Genomic DNA, 14,387 nt, shown 5'->3' with positions numbered 1-14,387 from the left:
ATACCCCGTATAATATTATAAAAAGTTCCGTTAGGAGCTAACATGCGTTTTAAGTAAAAAACCGGACAAGTGCGAGTTAGCCTCGTCCAACGAGGGTTCCGTAAAAAAATTACTTATTTTTTATTATTTACAAATTTTTAATTTTCAGATTTGAAGATTTCAAATTAAAGCAACAACAAAGAAAAGAATCAAAGGTTTGAAGATGACCCTGTACTTGAGTGTAAGACGATATTACTTGCCAAATTTGATACTTCGAGGTCAACGGAAAGTACCCTAATATAAATTTCGATTCCCTGTCAATGTACCTAAGTTTTTTGCGGCCTAAACGACCGTATGTATTTTTTTTAAGTGAACTTAGAACATTTTATTTTACGACTTTAAGGGACTATAGACTGAAATGAGCGTAGACTATAGATGAAATTTAAACCTTATACTCAGTATGGTTTTAATTTCAACTAGATACCTCCTCGCGTTCCCGAGATAAAAGACTTGACAGACAGACAGACGGACGGACGGACAACAAAGTGTCCTATAAGGGTTCCGTTTTTACCTTTTGAGATACGGAACCCCTAAGACGAGCATGAATATGTTCACACTGATTAATAATCTGCTAATCTACATACTTCATTTCCATATAAGCCGCATAAGAATCCATTAACTTTCTACGTATGAAACGAATGTGCCAATAAAATTCTCATATGTACATTTGTGCCTTTAATAGAATATTACGTTATCTGCAATTGTGGTACTGCTCTCTGCTTTCTTGTATCTACTTATATATGGTAGTCTTGGCGTTTGTGGCCCTTAAAGAAATCTAGGCACATTGTGCAGGTACCATACTTTTCACAAAAAACACTGCCAAGTGCCTGCTAAGTGGGGAAAGTAGTGGTTATTTAGAATTGGGAAATGGGTTAAGATGCGTAAGACTAGAAGCTCTGTAAACTGTGGGCCTCCACGAATCCCCATGACTGCTCTGCTGAAAGATTTCCAGAAACAGAATCAATCATATAATTATCGGCCCCATTCAGCAAATTTTACGGGAATCGGTCGAGCAATGTAATTCATAGAGGAGAACAGGCGAACACACGAAAACGTTTTTGTTTTTTTCAAGCTGAAATGGGGACGCTTCACTGAGACGTTGGTCGCCAGTGTGCCCGCACCCTACGGTATCAAAGTGTGTGTTTTTATTAGGTTTTTAGATATTTTATGATATGTAATATGCTTTAAAAATACGTACTTACCTATCTATAAAGAATTTTCATTTAAATTCAAAAATGCTTTTCATATATAAACAGGGCAGGGCACAGCCAGGAATCACACCCAGGACCTCTCACCCCAACCCATTGTACCACAGGGTGGTTTTATTCAATTGTATCATGAATTAGGATTTTATCCGGACTGGCGGGAATGTACAAATGACAGGGTTGAGTGGAAGAAGCAAGTGGAGGCCTTTGCCCACCAGTGGATTCGGATTCAATCTAGTCAATTATTATTGCTCATTTAATAACACATATTGAAAAAGTAAGTAATCAATTTCGGTAAGTAGCTCGTGATGTCATACTTTACTTCATTTAAATTTTTCAATTATCTGGGTTAACCACTTTTAGCTTCAATACATCTTAGAAACACAAATATTAACTGTGCCAAAGGAAACCTTTGGTTCAGGGAAAGCCGTATTTGACCTTTGTATGTCGCGTAAAAACGCAACTAAGTATATCGCTTAAGTAAATACGCAAGTGATAGAGAGGCAGATAACAAAATTTCCGATTTCGCGGTAGGCTCTCTGTCACGACAGTTTCTGACATTTTTGAAAAGTATTTAAAAGATTTTACGAAGACAATGATAAGTAACAAAAACAGGGTATGAAATGGATTCGAATCGGGAACTCTCGAACCTGAAGCAAGAATCATGTCTCTAGATCATCATGCCACCCGAGGGAGGTTTCATTGATTTACTTTATAATATAATTATATTATATTAATTAAGCCTATATACGTCCCCCTGCTGAACACAGGCCTCCTTTTATGCGTGAGATAGCTTGGACTAAATTACTATTATGAATCCAAAATTGTTTAAAATACAGCAAAACAACTGGGCACGACCGGGAATCGAACCCGGGACCTCTCGCACCCGAAGCGAGAATCATACCTCTAGACCATCATGCCACTCAGGATCTGCAACTAATTCGATCTAGCCACTTATTTGATATATATACAAGTGTTCTCGGAATAACACTTGTATATACGAGTATATTAAATAAGTAATAAATGATGTAACAAAGCAATAGTTGTACTCGTGATGTCACGCACTTTCCCATGTTTAAATGTATGATTAATACAGTAAATACCTCGGCAATAAAAACAAATTTGTCTCACAAAGAAGTACATAATAACACTAACCCCTGTCTCAGATACAGTCTGTGCGCACTACCACGACCTGTTGACTTGTGTATGAGTTCTACATTTGCAGAGTCCTGCAACCCAAAGTTTGTGTGGAAGAGACCGCTTTTTATCGATAAGCCTGCCTGTTGTTACCTGGTTCTATTTTCCTTTAAAATTAATTTGTCGTTTTACATGTACGTAACATTCAATTATTGGTGCAATAAAGGAAATGTACTAAGTTACTTAAAATGGCTGTGACATACATACCCACAGACAGACAGGATGAAACTATAAGGGTTTAGTTTTGTCATTTTAGCTATGGCACCCTAAAATGGGGCACGAAAGGGAGTTAAACCCTTAAACACAGATTAATGCCTCTAGACCTTCATTTCTCCTGTCCTGTGGAAAGTTTCATTGTTTTATTTTCATCATCATCATCATGGTGGCCTTTTGGTGATCCAATCTTGGATTTAGGCGTCTTCCCTCTTCTTCCACTCCTGTCAATCTTGTGCCAGATTCATCCAGTTCCAGTATCCGTGTCGTCGGATGTCGACCATCCAGCGTTGCGGTGGTCTACCGCTCCCTCGGTGTCAGGTGTTTTGGTTTATGAATCCAATTTTTTTTATATTAATATACGTTGGGATAAGATGAAATGTTTCTTTAATGGCATGAGCAGTGTTGCATTTGGACCATCGTAAAACGAAATAAAAAAAGTCTATAATAGACTTTCCATTCCATTGCTAATACTCTAGTAATACGGCATAAAAGAGTTCAAGTGGGGGTTGACCACTGAGCGACGGGGCACAACTAAATGGCAATTAGAACAATGATGCCAGCACTACAAATATTATACGTGCTTCAAAACTACGGTAAGTTGAAAACAGGGGAAGACTTTATCCCGATGCACCTTAAAGTTAAAAAAAAAAACTGGGCACGACCGGGAATCGAACCCGGGACCTCTCGCACCCGAAGCGAGAATCATACCTCTAGACCATCATGCCACTCAGGATCTGCTGTTAATTAGATGTAGTCCATTATTCGGTTCGACCTATTAACACTTGTATACATAAAATTTCGAATAAAATAATCAATTATAACAGACAAAGAAAAGTGACATGACACCGACATGTTGTGCAGTTTAGCTGTTTATGTTTTAATATCAGGTAATCGTGATCATTTTCAACGTTCAACGGCGAGGTAAGTCTTTCCTAATATTATTATTATGTGTAATCATTCACGAGGCTGTACCTAACCTAAGTAAGAAGTAAGGTTTAAAGCAAAGGTAGGTACTCTAGAAAGGGTCTACCAGGATAAGCTAACAAGAGTGGCCCCCTCGAGGGATTTGGATATACTTTAAGGTGGAGTAGTAGTTAAACTTAAAGACACTGTATGCCTAATAGCAGCCTTCGATCTTCTTATGTTTCCGAGTTATTTACAATAATGTTAAAAAAATCAAGGTAGTTTTTAAACTTTTATATTAGCTTAACTAAGCATGCGAGTGAAACCAAATAAATTCATAGCACTCTGAGCCAAGCCAGCTCTGCGGCGTATGCTCGTATCTCGGCGATGCAACCACCGGCACTGGTTATTAACCCGAGATATACAAACTAGCTCGCTTTTTTGTAATGTAGAGTGCGTCGGTAACTGAGAATATGTTGGCCCTGTATACTACCACTACCATTACTTTGGTCTTGGAATGGTTGATCTTTAGACCTCTCTAGAACTTTCATCTTCAATTTTCTTAAGAAAAGCCGCCATTTCGATATATCTCTTGTTATTATTCCCGTCAGGCAGGCGACAATATAGTAGCACAATTGGTTACAAGAACTTTTGTTCCAAGTCATATTAGCCCCAGCAGTGATCCAGGTGATTGTAAGCATAGCAACAAGTGACAAGAAAATTTTGCTTTACCCATTTACAGCTTGCACATATCCGCGGGGCAAGCGTTTCCGCGGTTCGCCACATTGCCAGTGGATCTCTGTTGCTCTCTCTCTCTCTTTCTATTTCTGGACATTTTTGGCACACGACATTTTTCAGGGTCTCGAGGTATTCGCACATCAATGTTCTCAGATTTATGCTGGCCTCCACTACATTTTGAGACGCAAGCAAATAAGTACTGAGCGGTTCAAGAGGAATTTCCTTCCGCGGACGCTCCGGCTGTGGAATGAGCTCCCTTCCGAGGTTTTTCCGAGGGTCTACAGTATGGGGTTCTTCAAAAAAGGAGTGTACAGGTTTTTAAAGGGTCGGAAACGCGCATGTAACACCTCTGGAGTTGCAGGCGTCCATAGGCTGCGGTGACTGCTTACCATCAGGCGTGCCGTATGATTGTTTGCCACCGTCATGGTATTAAAAAAAAAAGCAAAGATGATGGTCGCAACATTATCCAGTTATTTTCCTTTTCTCTTCCACCTTGAGGCCCCATGGTCATAGGCCCTGTGTTTTCGTTGATTAGTTAATTGTAAGTATTTCCATGACTGAGCATGCTGCCTTCGTATATGAGGCAATGTGAATTCACAATTAACAGGAATAAATCCTACTTCATATATCGCTCCCTCATCTTTCTTGACGCTGAATACTGAGGGTTACTCAGTTTCTTAAATCGGTGTGTCAAATAGTTTGTAAAACTGGCAATTCAGTTTCATTGAATTAATTGATATATATTTGCCAACTGTAACACATGTAATACAAAAAAATCCAGATTGTGATTCTAACACCAACTTGGAATAGTTAATTGTTAACACTCAAGGTGACCTTGAGTGTGAAATTCACGCCGATCATTTATCGGCGGCGGCGGCGTAGCAAAAAAGTCCGGCGCGACGCACACGTCTAAAATGAATCTTATAGTTGTGTTGTGTGGGAGCCACTGACATAAATGTATTAGACAGGCTATTGAGAACAAATTTTGTCCGTTGTTTTCGGCGTTTGACGTCTGTCACTAAGCTAAAGAATAGCGTAGCTAGCCAGAGGCGAAACTGTTATGACAACTGTTCATTTTCTGCCTACATACACACTGTAAAGAATCTAGATAAAATGTATTTATTTCCTTACAAGTATATTTTTTTTACATAAGTGACACTGGCGACATAAAAAATTATAAAAATAATCGACACGAGTTGCGAATTACCTATTCGCACATGTATCGTACAACGTTTTACAGTACATATGGCCCTTTAAATGTTCGGCACAATAACGTAATATGCAAATTTTCGCAGTAGTGCGATAAAGTAGCACCATATAAAATATTTAAAAAAAAGATATTAAATTATCCTTAGAGATGTAGAGGGTCTCCAAGGCTTGAATTCTTATATAAATAGTTAAAAGACAAAAAATTTAATCAGACAAGAACCGAATGAAGTGTCTCACGTTATAATGCCACTCAAAAGTAAAGTTACATACTTATAACATAACATGTAGCCCGTGTAAGCTTAAACAGACCGGTCTCCACAAGCAGCACCCGTTCACGAGTATGACGTGTATTTCAGCCATCGCCTCCCTCAACCTTCATTCGGGAAAGTGGCGACCCGATCAACGACGCCACCGTAAGTAAAGACTTTTAAGCGAGCATGACATGTTCAAGCTGCCGGATTGTATTAATATAAATATAATAAAAAAATTGTGAGATACAACATTTGTGCTTGTAAGTTACATTAAAGACGGCATAGCGCCACATAAAGCGTCGCGCTCTTTAAAGTTTCGACATATGCACGGAAAGTGCACATACCTGCACGCGTGCGGGAAAGTAGCACCATGTGTACTTTAAATACTATTATAGACTAATTAACGAGTCCTATACTACGAGTAGTTACTTACTGCGTTTGTATAAAAATCCATTAATAGACCGACTAATTGTAAGCTAACTCTGCTCCGAGTTTGAAGCGACAAAGACAAAGCGTGAAGTGTTTCTATCAACGTCAAATTTCCATAGGAATTTGGTGATTGGCGTGCATCTCGACAGTGCACGACTTTCACTTCATTTCGCATGCACCAACCAGCGTGAGCAATCTTCAAGGTCGTATCAAAATGTGATCGAAACCATAACAAATTTTATTCTGAATCGGGCTCCTGGCAGAGTCCAGGGTGCATAGCCAACGTGCCAATCGTTAATGCTCCGTAGCGAATGAAACGCAACTATCACTGTCGCACAAATATGTAAGAGTGATAGAGAGAGATGACTACGCTACGCTACGGAGCGTTAACAATTATAACGTTGGCCACGCGGCCAGGTATCGCCAATACCAGGCGTCAATTTCCACTGGTAAAAAATAAAATAATTTGACGAAGAAAATATAAGGTTGAATTATTTGCGCATGATTAGAATATTTTACACCAAGTGTATATCCACATAACACACATGTGCTTTTAAACAGTGTGTATATACACATGACGCGTGTAAGATATATAATTTATTGAGTAGCCTAAAAATACTAAATATATCTTAGGTTTTCTCCGAAAACTGACGCAGAAACCACCAGCCAAACACGATGTAGGCGTAATTTCCGTGATATACTCACTTAAGCCTTTTTCTATTTGCAATTCATTTTTCCTAATACGTTTTATTACGCCTCATTCGCTGTACTTCACATACGAATTGCGTTTAAAAGAAACTTTATTATTTTCCAAAGCGAGCTTCAGAAGCGAGACGCAGATGTGCCCGCGTATAATTTTCAGATACGGCGCTATGAAGCGATGTAGGAGAGAATCTAACGTATTTTATGTGTGTAAATACGCGACTGAAATTTTAAAATAAATTCTCATCACGAGCAGCAATAACTACAAATTGAAAGACTTAGACTACATTTCTTTAAGCTCTGCTAAAGTTTACTATATTAGCAATTTAGCAATAAGAATAAAACCGAATACCAGACGGAGGAACAAAATTTTTAGTGGCCACAAAGCAATGGTAAGGATTTCAAGGATAAGTCGGGGACACGGTCGTGGTACTGAAGTCACGTTGGTAATCTATTAAACCTACTTATATATATTTTTTAATATATACTGTATATTTTTATAGAAATATATCATGTACCCATATATACCCTTAAAGCCCCGTAAGTTCGTATTCTTCTCACTCTTACTTAGCGTAAACGTGAGCAAAATTTTGAATTCTAGTTAGTACCCGTACTATGAGTCACTGACAGTGTCAGAATTGACATATACACTATCGAGAACGTAATTTACTTTCTATACATCTCGCACTTATATGCGAGTACGAGCGAGATGCATACAAAGTAAGTTACCTTCTCGAGAGCGTTAATGTCACTGCCGAACTGGTGGTAGCCACATAGTTGTATAGGTAAAAAACTTAAGTAAGTCACCTGTTGTATGTAGTTGTGACGTGTTCGAATATACAATACATTTTTAAAAGACACACACTACAAAACAAATGTCTATTCGAACACGTCACAACTACATACAACAGGTGACTTACTTAAGTTTTTTACCTATAACTGTTTTAAGTTAAAAAAAGTTATCGCTGTTCCCTCCGACATTAAAATTTCAGAATCAACTATAATTACTTTTAGCTTGTGTGCATAATTGTAACAATTTTTAAAGTGCGTTTTAGACTGTTTTTCGTGATTTTTTCCATCAAGCCTAAGTAAAAAAGCCAGGATTCAAATAAATAAAGTCCCTCGAGGAAATCCTCAAGTTTGCTTATTAAAATTTCGGCAACAGTATTGTTATCTAAAAAAGCAGTAAGAATTTTCAAAAACTTCGCTCTCTGAACCTACGGCACCATTATAAGCCGTCACAGAGACAAAAACAGGGCACGACCGGGATTTGAACCCGGGACCTCTCACACCCAAAGCGAGAATCATACCGCTAGACCATCATGCCACTTGAACAAGGCTTCCTTAAAAGCCTTTATGAAAGAAAATTTGTGACGTGTTCATTTGTTTACCCAGTTGGTATTATTTTGATCACTGAACACGTTTCTCCATGTATTTGGTAGGATCTTACATGCGGCATGATGGTCTAGCGGTATGATTCTCGCTTTGGGTGTGAGAGGTCCCGGGTTCAAATCCCGGTCGTGCCCTGTTTTGCCCTAAAGACTTTTGACGTGCATAAAATATGTAAGTATCTATATGTAAGTATAACAGATATAAAATGAGATACGCATTCACATTTCAGAATTTCTGACATGAAGTTTAATTTCACCTAGCCTGTATACTCCATATACAGGAAGAACGGTTTCAAAAACTAAGTATTTAACAAATACTAAGTATATATTTTGTATATATATATATATATAAATTTAAACTCCTCGATTGAAATCGAACCAATATTCTCACGAAGCTTCTTCTTGCTAAGTAATAGTTACTTTAAAATACTTATAGTGCAATAAAAATACTTACTTTTTAATAAAATATCTCGGAGAACATACCTTGCTCATAAAACATATAAAAACTCAAAAATGCGCGTTTGCCTAGAAATAAGACCTAGCTAAAGCGGTTTTTCGCCCCCGAAAACCCCCATATAGCAAATTTATATATATGCAAGAATTGCTCGCTCTGTTAAAAGTTGTAAGGATAAATGTTATGAGTTATGTTAATATTAAAAATTAATTTATATTATCCAGGTATCACTGTTTCCTATAATTGCATACCAATGTCTTAAATTAATAATTATTCAATAACACTCAATTGAAAGTAAAAAACATTATAACGACAATTCAGTCTTTTAAGTGTCATAAAATACATCGTTATTTCGAAAATATGTTTTTAACATTAAAACGAAGTCGTAAGAACCCAGTCACAGATCTTGATCGGCCCTTCAAAGGAAATAATCTGTGACTGAGATGCATTAAAATATAAATATCGTCGTTAGCAAATCATTAGCCGGTACATTTGCCTCAGACCACGACGGTTCCTATCAATCGAGGGCAAACAGAGGGATGGTACTGCGAACTTTTTTTGGAAATGGAATCGACAAATGAACTTACTAAAACACATATAGGTGCTACACTCGTAAATACCTTATTTAATAAATATAACAATACTAATGGCGTTATTCATATTCGTCTGTCAAATCTAACAAATGGTTGATAATCGGTTGTCCCTATCCGTCATTCTGACATTTTAGCTTGTTGGAAAGAGACAACATTTTAAAAAGGTTTGTGAGAGGTTGCTTAATTTAATGCTTCGGGGGGTAAATATTTATCTTCATATTTATTTTTTCTTCTCTTGCTTTTATTTAAATATGTACTATAAATAACAAATAATATTAATCAAACAGACATTAGTCAACTATTGATTCTTTTTAGAGATACTTGCTTACAAGCACTGATATGCCGTTGGAAACATTCCAAAACTGCGAAATTTCCACATAGAATAATTTTGGAAACTTATCATATTTTGTATGGGGATTGAAATGTTTCTATCCAAAATTAAAGTTTCCTTTATTTCTTATTAAATTTTCCTGATATAACTTACGTGTGTTTTTGTGGCTAATTATATAACGTTTAATTGATAAAAACAGGGCACGACCGGGATTTGAACCCGGGACCTCTCACACCCAAAGCGAGAATCATACCGCTAGACCATCATGCCACCTGAAGAGAACATAAATATAGGCCATTTTATTTATACCAAAATGACGCAATCTGATTTGTTTGTTCAATTGTTTTCAAGGAAATGAGTAATTTCAAGAGAAAAGGTTTTTAATAAATACTTACAAGCGGCATGATAGTCTAGCGGTATGATTCTCGCTTTGGGTGTGAGAGGTCCCGGATTCAAATCCCGGTCGTGCCCTGTTTTTGTTGCTTTGTGATTAACAAAGAGAAAATAAAAAATTAATATCTTTTCTGTTATAATTAACCCTTTAACGGGCAAGACTGGTAAATCCTCAGTTTAAGCCTCATCGCCAATCCTAAAAATTCTGTACAAGAAAAAAATACAAAAAGATGGTGTTATAGTGTACCCTATAAAGAAGTAATTGATGCGATTTACGGTACCTTTACGACTACTATTTTGTGTTTGGAAGGTCGCCTTTTTGTTTATTTAAGGCATGATCATTTAAATGTAAATACGATTCCTGCATATTTCTTTGACTCAAATACTCCTCCCGAATAATCGTACATGACAAACCCATAAAGTGATATAACGCAACTCTAGTCACAAATTAGCCAAATAAAATAATAATTAATAGTGATAACAGGGTATAAAAATTGCCTTTTTGTTTCAAACTCGAGGGAACCCTGCACATCTCATTTTGTCATCTCCAATAGCTATACGTACCACGATTAATATACCGTCCCCACAGATAATTTAATAACCAAACCTCTCAATGGGCCCAGATGTCGATTGGGTTTATTATTGGCCCCCACTCGTTTGGAACGCACTTTACCTGATTAAATGCTTTGATATCAGTTGCGGTTTTTTCATAAGGTCGGCTAATAGAGAGTAATGACTTCTGAAGAGGTTTTGAGGGAATCTTGTAACCATCGCACATGATTACTATGTAGTAAGTACGTATGAATGTATATGGAAATTAACACCACACTCACTACAATACAAAATGTTATTTATACAGTTGGGGGGCTACTCACTTTTCTTGGTAAGAAATAGCATGTTTTTTGCTCTTAATAATTTATATCTTTGTGGTTTAGGATAAAGTGATTAGAGTTATGTAATTATCTTGATTATATAGACAATTTGGGAACGTTAAAACTAGTATGTACTATGCCTTATTGCAATGCATCACGGTGAAAACTGTATACGTATTTATGAACTCAACTGTACAAAAATAACTGAATTGCTTTGCATAAGTCGAATAGGATCATATAATGTTTATTATGTTTTCAGTTGTATTTACTTAATAACATTACACACGGTGAACGATCGAAACAACTGTTTAAATGCTTTATAAGTTGAATTTCAGCCACAAGTTTTAATAAACATTTTATGGAGCCTCAATTACGCGGCATGATGGTCTAGCGGTATGATTCTCGCTTTGGGTGTGAGAGGTCCCGGGTTCAAATCCCGGTCGTGCCCTGTTTTTAACATAAAATAAACTTAATTAGCCACATACGTTATTCTTATAAAGGCCCTAACAACTCTTCGATATGTATTTATGAGGTTTTTGAAACAGCGATTCCCACTGCAACGTGGTTCCATATTTACACTACATGCTGCGTTTTCACAGCCTGCAAGTCGCGCTATAAAATAGCCATTCTGCTAAGGCTCTAAGGGCCACTTGCTCGGACGAGGGTTAGCCAACTAACTCGGAGATACAAGGTTAAACTGCACTGTATAAACGCGTATAAACTCCAAGTTAGTTGTTAGTTAATTCATTTAGGGATTAAATAAAATATGAACGTTGTAAGTCATGAAGGTCATAACTCTTAATATCAGTACTGACAGATCATACCTTCTGACGACAGGTATATTTACAGTAGCGCAACTTCGGTCAAGAGGTCACGCCCGCCGTTACGCTTTCAAAAACCAATTTATTCACTTGGCAAAATTCTAATCTCCCGAAACAGACAGAGCAAATTTATAACCGCAACTTTAAAACTCACTCCGGACATTTAAATGTTCAGCATCAGGCGAGTTCGTTGTTGGAGGGAGCGAGAATCATCTTAATGCCGGTAATTATACGGATTCACCGAATTACTTGGTCATAAGTAAATAAACGGAATGCCCTATTTACAATCGTAAATTTCTGGGGGCGTAGGCGCTGGTCGTTGTGTGATAGCGCTAGCATGCTGAGTGTCTCATCCTGTTTTTTTAGTTAGTTGTGTTGTGCACAAGAAGCGTAATAATATTTACAGATTATATTTTATTAAGGACTGATACTCGTATAATCCGCTATTTTTATACTTATGTAATTTAGCTATTATAAATACTTAAATACATAGTAACACCCATGACTCGGGAACAAATATTTGTGCTCATCACACCTTACCAGGATTTCAACTCGGGACCATCGTCCGACAGGTCGTAGATAACGCGATAAAGGACAAAAAAGGATACGAATTATTTTCTTCATTATAAACGTACTATAATAAAGCGAACATACATTAATAGGATGTAATAAATAAAATAAAACTAATAACATATTCTTTCCTCATTTTAAAAAGAAGACAGGTATCGTGCTAGCGGCCCGCAGGCGGGTTGTAGCTTCCATTCTTCTGTATTGTGTTCCTGCCCGGCAAAGCCTTCTTTGCAATTCTTAAGTCAACTTCACTCCATGGAAATAATCACACTCTTCTTAAGGGATTCCTATGGCACTTTTAGGTTGTACTTGATTTAGAATTTTAATTAACCTTTTTGGCTTAATTTAGGTACTTTGCGATTTTGGTTTAGTTTTTCATTTAATTTTGAATTAGAGTCTGTTCGGAAAAAGAAGAGTCGTAGAATGTATTAGGCCCCATATATTCCACGACTCTTCTCTTTCCACACAGACTCTACAATAAGAATTGAGAATAAAACTTGAAATTTAAGAAAGGTAAAATTAAAAATTATTGGAAAAAATCCCCCAAAAGGAGAAATTTTGTAATGAAACGTGTTTATATTAATACGATAAATTTTATCGATTATAAGCTATAGGGGTTTACGTAAAACAAAACTTTTTATTTATTGTAATACCCATTTGATTTATATTTTTAGTCCACATTGTCATAAAATGCTCAATTTAGCTGAAACGTTTAGAAAGCATCATTGTTTGCACCCAGAATTAAGTGACACACAAAACAATTAATGGAATTCAAAACCACTTCTTTCTCATTCAATTTAATAACCACGAAGATTAATGGATTGTTGACATTAAAAATATAATTAAAGTGATATCAATCAGAACTGACAGTGGGTTTGCGGCACAATGGTTTCTTAAGCCTCCTTTTTCCGTGCTTTGATGAGGAAAATATTAATTTAAAAATATAGTATGTATTGCGAAAAACGTAATGATTGCATTGTCAATACAGCTGAAGAGAAAAGTGAGAGAAAAAATAGAGAAAAGCTATTTCAAATGGAAGTGTTTTTGTATAAATAATTGGATAATGAAAATAAGTTACATAACTTTATAGGTACAGTAAAATCCGTAAACATGTATACGCATTTTCCCGGAAACAATTGGGTTATACCCATAAAATCTTTCTGGCTTGATTGATTGAATTTTTCGGTAAAGTTTCCTTCAGTTGTTCTTTTATTGACTAAAACGAAGAATTTCAAAAGCAACAAGAAGCTTCTGCGATGGCATCTCAACATAAAAATGGACAGATCAAGGCAAGTATTCTATTAACTGTGCTATTACGACGTAACTTGGTACCAAAACAGTAAAGGACGGATTTCAATAACGAGTGGAGCGTATTAATAAAACTGATTCTAATTATTATATAATATATTTTTCTTTTAAATCTAATATTACATACTCCTAAACCTATTATAACAACTTTTATTAAATTTGATCTGACATTTTTAACAAAAACCTACGGAAAGTAATAAGTTACCTATTCAATGAAACGAACAGTGCAAATCAACGTGTAGAATATACTTCACAGAAGTATTGGCTGGGATCCTGCATCCATTAAAATACCGAAACTGGGTTTTTTGTATGAGAAGGATCCTAACCGAATTTTTCGGTTTTTTTTCCTGATCTATACAGCACAACCGGGGTTTGAACCCAAGATTTTTAACCACCACACACAAAGGTTAATACGCTCCTATTTCATAACCGCGGTTTTTCGCTAACCGCTTCGCTCGTACCCGCGCCCGCAGCCGACAATACAGCTTGTGAGCTAAATGGCATCGCGCTCGCGACCGGCTAATGAAATAAGATCCCGGCTCTGAACTAAGGAATAGCGGAATTAAAACTACATAAATGAGCGACCGCACCGAACGGAGAAATTTAAACGACCCTTGCCAAATGGATTCAGCAGTAGCAATGTTAAACGCTCGGGCAATAACTGTAACGTTTATAATTAAGTTTTTATAGATTTGAAGAAGTCATACAGGGTATCTATTTAGTCACCTGCAGTAATTTATGGCGTGAATGTATAGGTCATGTTGA

At 36.7% G+C, this 14,387-nt stretch overlaps 7 non-coding genes across 7 annotated transcripts; 3 read left to right on the top strand and 4 right to left on the bottom strand.

Annotated features, from left to right (window-relative positions):
• Window positions 1–2,093: 2,093 nt before the first annotated feature.
• Trnap-cgg (transfer RNA proline (anticodon CGG)) lies at window positions 2,094–2,165 on the bottom strand. Its single transcript has one exon. It is a non-coding gene; the product is annotated as a tRNA-Pro (tRNA).
• A 1,145-nt stretch (window positions 2,166–3,310) lies between these two features.
• Trnap-cgg (transfer RNA proline (anticodon CGG)) lies at window positions 3,311–3,382 on the bottom strand. Its single transcript has one exon. It is a non-coding gene; the product is annotated as a tRNA-Pro (tRNA).
• A 4,762-nt stretch (window positions 3,383–8,144) lies between these two features.
• Window positions 8,145–8,216, bottom strand: Trnap-ugg (transfer RNA proline (anticodon UGG)). Its single transcript has one exon. It is a non-coding gene; the product is annotated as a tRNA-Pro (tRNA).
• A 127-nt stretch (window positions 8,217–8,343) lies between these two features.
• Window positions 8,344–8,415, top strand: Trnap-ugg (transfer RNA proline (anticodon UGG)). The gene has a single exon. It is a non-coding gene; the product is annotated as a tRNA-Pro (tRNA).
• A 1,441-nt stretch (window positions 8,416–9,856) lies between these two features.
• Window positions 9,857–9,928, bottom strand: Trnap-ugg (transfer RNA proline (anticodon UGG)). Its single transcript has one exon. It is a non-coding gene; the product is annotated as a tRNA-Pro (tRNA).
• A 129-nt stretch (window positions 9,929–10,057) lies between these two features.
• Window positions 10,058–10,129, top strand: Trnap-ugg (transfer RNA proline (anticodon UGG)). The gene has a single exon. It is a non-coding gene; the product is annotated as a tRNA-Pro (tRNA).
• Window positions 10,130–11,299: 1,170 nt separating this feature from the next.
• Trnap-ugg (transfer RNA proline (anticodon UGG)) lies at window positions 11,300–11,371 on the top strand. The gene has a single exon. It is a non-coding gene; the product is annotated as a tRNA-Pro (tRNA).
• Window positions 11,372–14,387: the final 3,016 nt, after the last annotated feature.

Source organism: Cydia pomonella, chromosome 6 (genome assembly GCF_033807575.1).
Source record: "Cydia pomonella isolate Wapato2018A chromosome 6, ilCydPomo1, whole genome shotgun sequence".
NCBI lineage: Eukaryota > Metazoa > Arthropoda > Insecta > Lepidoptera > Tortricidae > Cydia > Cydia pomonella.
Note: the sequence above shows the minus strand (reverse complement) of the source record. Positions and strands in the feature narration are given on the sequence as shown.